We start from the raw sequence: 9,345 nt of genomic DNA, 5'->3' as shown, positions 1-9,345 counted from the left end.
AACTCGGAAACCAATAGGTTTTACGCGCCTGTCTGTTGGTATGTTGCATAGCTCTTCGAGACGAACCGTGTGGATATGAAATCAATTCATTTTTTTCAGATTTTCTTCAAAACCCCCAAAATTACATAAGACTATAGTAAGGCGTCAACAGATAGATTTTAAGTCTTAAATTTTCAATAGTGACAATCTTGTGGTATGTTGTATAGATCGTCGAGACGAACGTGTGGATGTGTGACACATTGCTGTGCGACCCCTGGAACCCTACTTTTTTTGGACAAATGCAATCCTAGATTTTTCAAAGTGTGATAGCTCGGAAACCAATAGGTTTTACGCGCCTGTCTCTTAGTATGTTGTATATCTCTTCGAGACGAACGCGTGGATATGAAATTAATTAATTATTTTCAGATTGTCTTCAAAACCCCCAAAATTACATAAGACTATAGTAAGGCGTCAAAACATAGATTTTAAGTCTTAAATTTTCAATAGTGACAATCTTGTGGTACGTTGTATAGCTCGTCGAGACGAACGTGTGGATGTGTGACACATTGCTGTGCGACCCCTGGAACCCTACTTTTTTTCGACAAATGCAATCCTAGATTTTTCAAAGTGTGATAGCTCGGAAACCAATAGGTTTTACGCGCCTGTCTCTTAGTATGTTGTATAGCTCTAAGAGACGATAGCGTGGATATGAAATTAATTCCTTTTTTTTTCAGATTGTCTTCAAAACCCCCAAAATTACGTAAGACTATAGTAAGGCGTCAACAGATAGATTTTAAGTCTTAAATTTTCATTAGTGACAATCTTGTGGTATGTTGTATAGATCGTCGAGACGAACGTGTGGATGTGTGACACATTGCTGTGCGACCCCTGGAACCCTACTTTTTTTTCGACAAATGCAATTCTAGATTTTTCAAAGTGTGATAGCTCGGAAACCAATAGGTTTTACGCTCCTGTCTCTTAGTATGTTGTATAGCTCTAAGAGACGATAGCGTGGATATGAAATTAATTCATTTTTTTCAGATTGTCTTCAAAACCCCCAAAATTACGTAAGACTATATAGCAGACTATCTGCAGATTATTTCTGCAGATAACAGAAATAATCGTTCACTTGCGGATACAAGCACCAAAATTGGCACACATACTCCTTAGGGATTGCTCTTTTCATAAAACCATCTGGCCAAATAAAATTTCAAGATGGCGGCCATTTTTCAAGATGGCCGCCATTGAATATACAGTAATCTTGCATTCCGCAATAAAATCCCATAGACCTGTCCTATTTGAATGATCTTGGTGTCATGGACTTACTCACTGGCTTCCTTGTACCATATATCAGTCCCGGAATCCTAATATTCTGCTAAATTAGAGGTTTGTGTTATGTCTGACTCGGGTAAAATGGGTGGTAGTGTATATCTTAGTATTGTTAGAGGTTTATAGTGTGTATGTTTTTTCTATCTAGGGCCTAGGCAGTATAGTACAATAGTATAGTAGGCCTAGACTACAACACTTCTAAACCTTGCACCTGCAGCTGCACAGTGCCATGCAGGTCAGACCAAAGCGGTAGCATTTGCATCGACTGCAGCATTCCAACTTGCATCCACACTTGGTAAGCTGCTGGCAACTCTCTGCAATGGGTGGGAGCTCAGTCCAATCAATCTGCCACAGATCTCCTTTCTTGGTCCAGCCTCAGTTGTCAGGAGTCTGCATTTCTGGTTGACATACTGTTGACTGACTCCAGATGCAGGCCGCTTGATAGGAAGCGCGCTTCACATGTTGGTTCAGTGCTGCTTGCGTTGGAGGAATGGCTTCGTATGGCCTCTGCTTCCGAGCAAACAAGTCCAACCTCGCATCATTGACACCTTCAGCTGTGCTGGATCGTCGTACATCATGACCACAAACTTCTCCAAGGTTTTCAGGTCTTCATCATCCACTACAGGTGGGTAATGGCTGAGTTTGCTGAAGACACCGGAAGCCTCATCACAAACATTCCAGGTTTGCCACGCAGACTTCTTCCCCTTTCCGCGGAATGCTGAAACAACATCGCAGCCAGTGAAGGCATGGAAGAAGAGCATCCCTTTGCTCTTTTCTGCAAGAGTGCAACACAGGTCATGAACAGGAATCCACTTTTAAGTTCTGTCTTTGGCCAAAGGCAACCCACAACTGCTGCAGACCGAGCTCCTGAAGTGCCTGCAGAACACTGACTGCGATGACAACAACATCTGTGTCGTTGGCTTTGACCATGATGACCTTGTTGTCTGCTTCTGTGGCATGCCTGGCATGCACAAAGATCTGTGTGTCCGCTTCTTCGTGACTGCATGGTGCCACCCCAGCCAGATTGATAGTGCTGTTGCTGAGAGCATCTTCTTCCTTGGTCACCCATGACCACATTTGGTGAGGCCACACATGCTATCTTATCAGCCAGAAAGTTGAATAGCTCAGCTTTGTTGTCATTTTCTCTCATAAAGTTTTGCCATTTTGAAGGAATTTTGCCCAAGCCTGTCACCCTGCGTCTCACCCCACGTCCACGCTTCGATCTAGTTTCAATGATGCGAGTCAGTCAACAGTATGTCAACCAGAAATGCAGACTCCTGACAACTGGGGCTGGACCAAGAAAGGAGATCTGTGGCAGATTGATTGGACTGAGCTCCCACCCATTGCAGAGAGTTGCCAGCAGCTGACCAAGTGTGGATGCAAGTTGGAATGCTGCAGTCGATGCAAATGCTACCGCTTTGGTCTGACCTGCACGGCACTGTGCAGCTGCAGGTGCGAGGTTTAATAGCGTTGTAGTCTAGGCCTACTATACTATTGTACTATACTGCCTAGGCCCTAGATAGAAAAAACTTTAACAAAAAATAATAATAATAAAATTAAAATAAAAGACAAAAAAAAAAAACTACTAAAAAAACTACCTCCTGCCTCGACGGGATCATCACCTTATCGTGGTGAGGCAGTTTGCGTGTCTCCATGACCCCCAGAGCTATGTCGGCAGGAGTCTTGTACTCCTGGCAGGGTTACCCAAGTCGAAAAGGTCGAAGAATAGAGACTAGACAAAGAGTGATCCCACGGCGCTATTATATCTACCATACATTTTAGCCGCGTCAGCCGCTGTGCATTGAAATCCGCTCTGTTGAGTTACCACATTACTACATTACCCCCCCCCCCCCCCACACACACACACACACACACACACACACACACACACACACATACACATACACATACACATACACACTATAAACCTCTAACAATACTAAGATATACACTACCACCCATTTTACCCGAGTCAGACATAACACAAACCTCTAATTTAGCAGAATATTAGGATTCCGGGACTGATATATGGTACAAGGAAGCCATTGAGTAAGTCCATGGGTCCAAATTTGGATTCTACATAGTGATAAATGTATGATTTGACACCAAAATCATTCAAATAGGACAAGTCTATGGGATTTTATTGCGGAATACAAGATTACTGTATATTCAATGGCGGCCATCATGAAAATTGGCCGCCATCTTGATTTTTTTTTTGGCCAGATGGTTTTCTGAAAAGAGCAATGCCTAAGGAGTATGTGTGCCAATTTTGGTGCTTGTATCCGCAAGTGAACGATTCACCTGTAATATGCACTTTATCTGCCTCGCTAATAGTAAGGCGTCAACAGATAGATTTTAAGTCTTAAATTTTCAATAGTGACAATCTTGTGGTATGTTGTATAGCTCGTCGAGACGAACGTGTGGATGTTTGACACATTGCTGTGCGACCCCTGGAACCCTACTTTTTTTCGACAAATGCAATCCTAGATTTTTCAAAGTGTGATAACTCGGAAACCAATAGGTTTTACGCGCCTGTCTGTTAGTATGTTGTATAGCTCTTCGAGACGAACGCGTGCATATGAAATTAATTCATTTTTTTCAGATTGTCTTCAAAACCCCCAAAATTACATAAGACTATAGTAAGGCGTCAACAGATAGATTTTAAGTCTTAAATTTTCAATAGTGACAATCTTGTGGTACGTTGTATAGCTCGTCGAGACGAACGTGTGGATGTGTGACACATTGCTGTGCGACCCCTGGAACCCTACTTTTTTTCGACAAATGCAATCCTAGATTTTTCAAAGTGTGATAGCTCGGAAACCAATAGGTTTTACGCGCCTGTCTCTTAGTATGTTGTATAGCTCTAAGAGACGATAGCGTGGATATGAAATTAATTCCTTTTTTTTCAGATTGTCTTCAAAACCCCCAAAATTACGTAAGACTATAGTAAGGCGTCAACAGATAGATTTTAAGTCTTAAATTTTCATTAGTGACAATCTTGTGGTATGTTGTATAGATCGTCGAGACGAACGTGTGGATGTGTGACACATTGCTGTGCGACCCCTGGAACCCTACTTTTTTTTCGACAAATGCAATTCTAGATTTTTCAAAGTGTGATAGCTCGGAAACCAATAGGTTTTACGCGCCTGTCTCTTAGTATGTTGTATAGCTCTAAGAGACGATAGCGTGGATATGAAATTAATTCATTTTTTTCAGATTGTCTTCAAAACCCCCAAAATTACGTAAGACTATAGTAAGGCGTCAACAGATAGATTTTAAGTCTTAAATTTTCAATAGTGACAATCTTGTGGTATGTTGTATAGCTCGTCGAGACGAACGTGTGGATGTTTGACACATTGCTGTGCGACCCCTGGAACCCTACTTTTTTCCGACAAATGCAATCCTAGATTTTTCAAAGTGTGATAACTCGGAAACCAATAGGTTTTACGCGCCTGTCTGTTAGTACAGTAGGAGCTAGATCATTTAGCGACCTACAACCGGGTCACGACGTGGTCGGTAGTTTTCAGCGACCGGGTCGCTAAATCGACCGACCGGGTCGCTAAATCACCGACCGCGCCGCTAAATCGACCGACCCGGTCGCTAAATCTACCGACCTGCCTGCAGTTTTAGGTCGGTAGATTTAGCGACCCGGTTGGTACATCTAGTGACCCGGTCGGAAGATTTTGCGCCCCAGTCGGTCGATTTAGCGACCCGGTCGCTCGCTTTAGCGGCGCGGTCGGTGATTTAGCGACGCGGTCGGTGATTTAGCGACCCGGTCGGGAGGTTGCGTGGCAGGTTAGCCTAACTGAGGTAAGGTTACTGAGGTTAGGTTTAGGTTTAGGTTTAGGGTTAGGGTTAGGGTTAGGGTTAGGGTTAGGGTTAGTAGCCCGGTGGTCGGTGGAAGCGACCACCGGTCGGTGGATTTACCTACCCGGTCGCTGGATTAGCGTCCCGGTCGGTGGAATTAGCGTCCCGGTCGGTGGAATTAGCGATCCGGTCGGTGGTTTTAGCGTCCCGGTCGGTGGTTTTAGCGTCCCGGTCGGTCGATTTAGCGACCCGGTCGGTGTTTTAGCGTCCCGGTCGGTGGTTTTAGCGTCCCGGTCGGTGGTTTTAGCGTCCCGGTCGGTGGTTTTACCTTCCCAGTCGGTCGATTTAGCGACCCGGTCGCTGAAAACTACCGACCACGTTGCGACCCGGTTGTAGGTCGCTAAATGATCTTGCCATCTCTCTGTTAGTATGTTGTATAGCTCTTCGAGACGAACGCGTGCATATGAAATTAATTCATTTTTTTCAGATTGTCTTCAAAACCCCCAAAATTACATAAGACTATAGTAAGGCGTCAACAGATAGATTTTAAGTCTTACATTTTCAATAGTGACAATCTTGTGGTATGTTGTATAGATCGTCGAGACGAACGTGTGGATGTGTCACACATTGCTGTGCGACCCCTGGAACCCTACTTTTTTTTTCTACAAATGCAATTCTAGATTTTTCAAAGTGTGATAACTCGGAAACCAATAGGTTTTACGCGCCTGTCTCTTAGTATGTTGTATAGCTCTAAGAGACGATATCGTGGATATGAAATTAATTCATTTTTTTCAGATTGTCTTCAAAACCCCCAAAATTACGTAAGACTATAGACAACATTCCTGGCCGATTGCAGGAGGGACGCCCCGCCCCCAAGTCGAAAGGGAACTTCCGGGTTCTCTCTGTCAGGCATGCATATAAACGTGTTGCCAAGTCAATTTATTTACCTAAACTATCTTGTTTTTTTTGCTTATTTATATTGCAGGAGTTGGCTTGTTTGGCTTATTTCTCTCACAAATTTTGGCAACACTGCCCAGCGCTGCAGTAAAAGATTATGACAATGAACTGAAAGGGTTAAACCAACGGAGTTTTTTTTTTCCAGCTGTCAGATGGTGCGGTGACTGCGGTCATGGTCTCTTGATATGCAAGCGCACCGCTATCTTCGATGTTTTTATTCTATCTACACCAGTTAATAGTATTGATGACATCCTTAACATATCCTAAACTCAGCAAACTCCCCAGAGAAGCAGCACGACTCACAACAACAACAACAACAACAACAAGGTAAAACTCTCATGCTAGCTAATTAGCCTTGTTAGCTACGATCTTTTACTGTATGGGGACTACTCTTGTTACAACTAAGTACAAGTTATTTTCACTTGTGACAACACAACATTGTTTATAATTGAAATACAAGCTCTTCGCTGTTGTGTTGTATCTGTGAATGCAATTGTTTTCTGTCTTTCAGACCTGTACTGTACGTCCAGGACCAATGAAGCCAGATGTGAGGGTCTCCTCATCATATTTATTGCAATAAAATATTTATACACACTTTTCTTTGACTTGTCCATGCCTTTTTTTTTTAACTGTTGAGGGTTTCAAATGTTGTACTGTATATTGTGTTATTGAGATAAGGAATGTTCCCAATGATGCTTTGAAGGAATGCTTTTAAACACTTGTCATTTTCAATTAATCCAGTTTGTTTTTGTATCTATTAAAGCCAAATGTATTCATTGTTTTGACGTGACAGTTTAGGATTTAATGATTAAATGAGCATTAAATATGAATGGATATTTATATTGCCTTGATTAGGATTAAATCGATGATTTACAGTGATATAGTGAAATGAACACAGCATAGGATGCACATAATAGGTGGGCTAATGTGTATTATGTCTATTCTGGAGTGGGTTGAGTTGTTGACAGGCCTATTTGTAAAAACATTAATGCATATCACACAACACAAGCCAACTGTGACTTCATCCCAGAACAGAGGAGAATGGAGATGACAACGTTTGACATGATCAACCAGCATTCTGAAGGGAAAAGGTTTGCTAGCTAGAAATCATACAACATTCGCTTCCATGAAATACTGATTAGGTTCAATGCTTGCTTTCAAATACACAAATCTGTTTATTTGTAGGCCTATATCAATTCAATTCAAAGGAGCTTTATTGGCATGAGAAGACATGTTTATATTGCCAAAGCAAGTGTCAAATAAAATAAAAACAGTTTAAAATGGCGAACATATAATATGACATGCAGTTGGAGGGAGTACAGCATTGTGTAAAAAGCTATGTCGCATTGTGACATTTTATATATATATATACAGGGTATAAAGCTTTTGAAACAATTTAAATAGCGTTATTTTTTAAGAAGTTTGCATATGAAAAAAGGTAGTTTCATGACAGTACACTAGTACAAGGTCAACTAAAAGCATACGCCCAAGAAAGCCTATGGCAATTGTTTCAATTGAGATCTCTTTTTTTTTTCCTCCAACTCATAACATTGAATGATGGCAGAACAGGTGTGTATCGTCACAACTCATTTATTTATCAGCAGAGTGGATGAGTGTTGCCATTAAGTGACATTGTTAACATAAGTTACAAAGTAAAATTACAAAGTAAAACAATCCCGTCTCATTAGTTAAGAGGAGAATCAGATCAGATGAACGTAAACAGGAAATCGCGCTACGATCAAGCCCAAAAAAGGGCTTCCGGTCGGAAGTAGGGGGCGTGGCCAGGCATGTTGTCTATAGTAAGGCGTCAACAGATAGATTTTAAGTCTTAAATTTTCAATAGTGACAATCTTGTGGTATGTTGTATAGATCGTCGAGACGAACGTGTGGATGTGTGACACATTGCTTTGCGACCCCTGGAACCCTACTTTTTTTTCGACAAATGCAATTCTAGATTTTTCAAAGTGCGATAACTCGGAAACCAATAGGTTTTACGCGCCTGTCTGTTAGTAGGTTGTATAGCTCTTCGAGACGAACGTGTGGATATGAAATTAATTCATTTTTTTTCAGATTGTCTTCAAAACCCCCAAAATTACATAAGACTATAGTAAGGCGTCAACAGATAGATTTTAAGTCTTACATTTTCAATAGTGACAATCTTGTGGTATGTTGTATAGCTCGTCGAGGCGAACGTGTGGATGTGTGACACATTGCTGTGCGACCCCTGGAACCCTACTTTTTTTCGACAAATGCAATCCTAGATTTTTCAAAGTGTGATAACTCGGAAACCAATAGGTTTTACGCGCCTGTCTGTTAGTATGTTGTATAGCTCTTCGAGACGAACGCGTGCATATGAAATTAATTCATTTTTTTCAGATTGTCTTCAAAACCCCCAAAATTACATAAGACTATAGTAAGGCGTCAACAGATAGATTTTAAGTCTTACATTTTCAATAGTGACAATCTTGTGGTATGTTGTATAGATCGTCGAGACGAACGTGTGGATGTGTCACACATTGCTGTGCGACCCCTGGAACCCTACTTTTTTTTCGACAAATGCAATTCTAGATTTTTCAAAGTGCGATAACTCGGAAACCAATAGGTTTTACGCGCCTGTCTGTTGGTATGTTGCATAGCTCTAAGAGACGATAGCGTGGATATGAAATTAATTCATTTTTTTCAGATTTTCTTCAAAACCCCCAAAATTACATAAGACTATAGTAAGGCGTCAACAGATAGATTTTAAGTCTTAAATTTTCATTAGTGACAATCTTGTGGTATGTTGTATAGATCGTCGAGACGAACGTGTGGATGTGTGACACATTGCTGTGCGACCCCTGGAACCCTACTTTTTTTTCGACAAATGCAATTCTAGATTTTTCAAAGTGTGATAGCTCGGAAACCAATAGGTTTTACGCGCCTGTCTCTTAGTATGTTGTATAGCTCTAAGAGACGATAGCGTGGATATGAAATTAATTCATTTTTTTCAGATTGTCTTCAAAACCCCCAAAATTACGTAAGACTATAGTAAGGCGTCAACAGATAGATTTTAAGTCTTAAATTTTCAATAGTGACAATCTTGTGGTATGTTGTATAGCTCGTCGAGACGAACGTGTGGATGTTTGACACATTGCTGTGCGACCCCTGGAACCCTACTTTTTTTCGACAAATGCAATCCTAGATTTTTCAAAGTGTGATAACTCGGAAACCAATAGGTTTTACGCGCCTGTCTGTTAGTATGTTGTATAGCTCTTCGAGACGAACGCGTGCATA

The sequence above is a fragment of the Nannobrachium achirus genome (assembly GCF_963921795.1).
Source record: "Nannobrachium achirus genome assembly, chromosome: 20".
Classification (NCBI taxonomy): Eukaryota; Metazoa; Chordata; class Actinopteri; order Myctophiformes; family Myctophidae; genus Nannobrachium; species Nannobrachium achirus.
Note: the sequence above shows the minus strand (reverse complement) of the source record.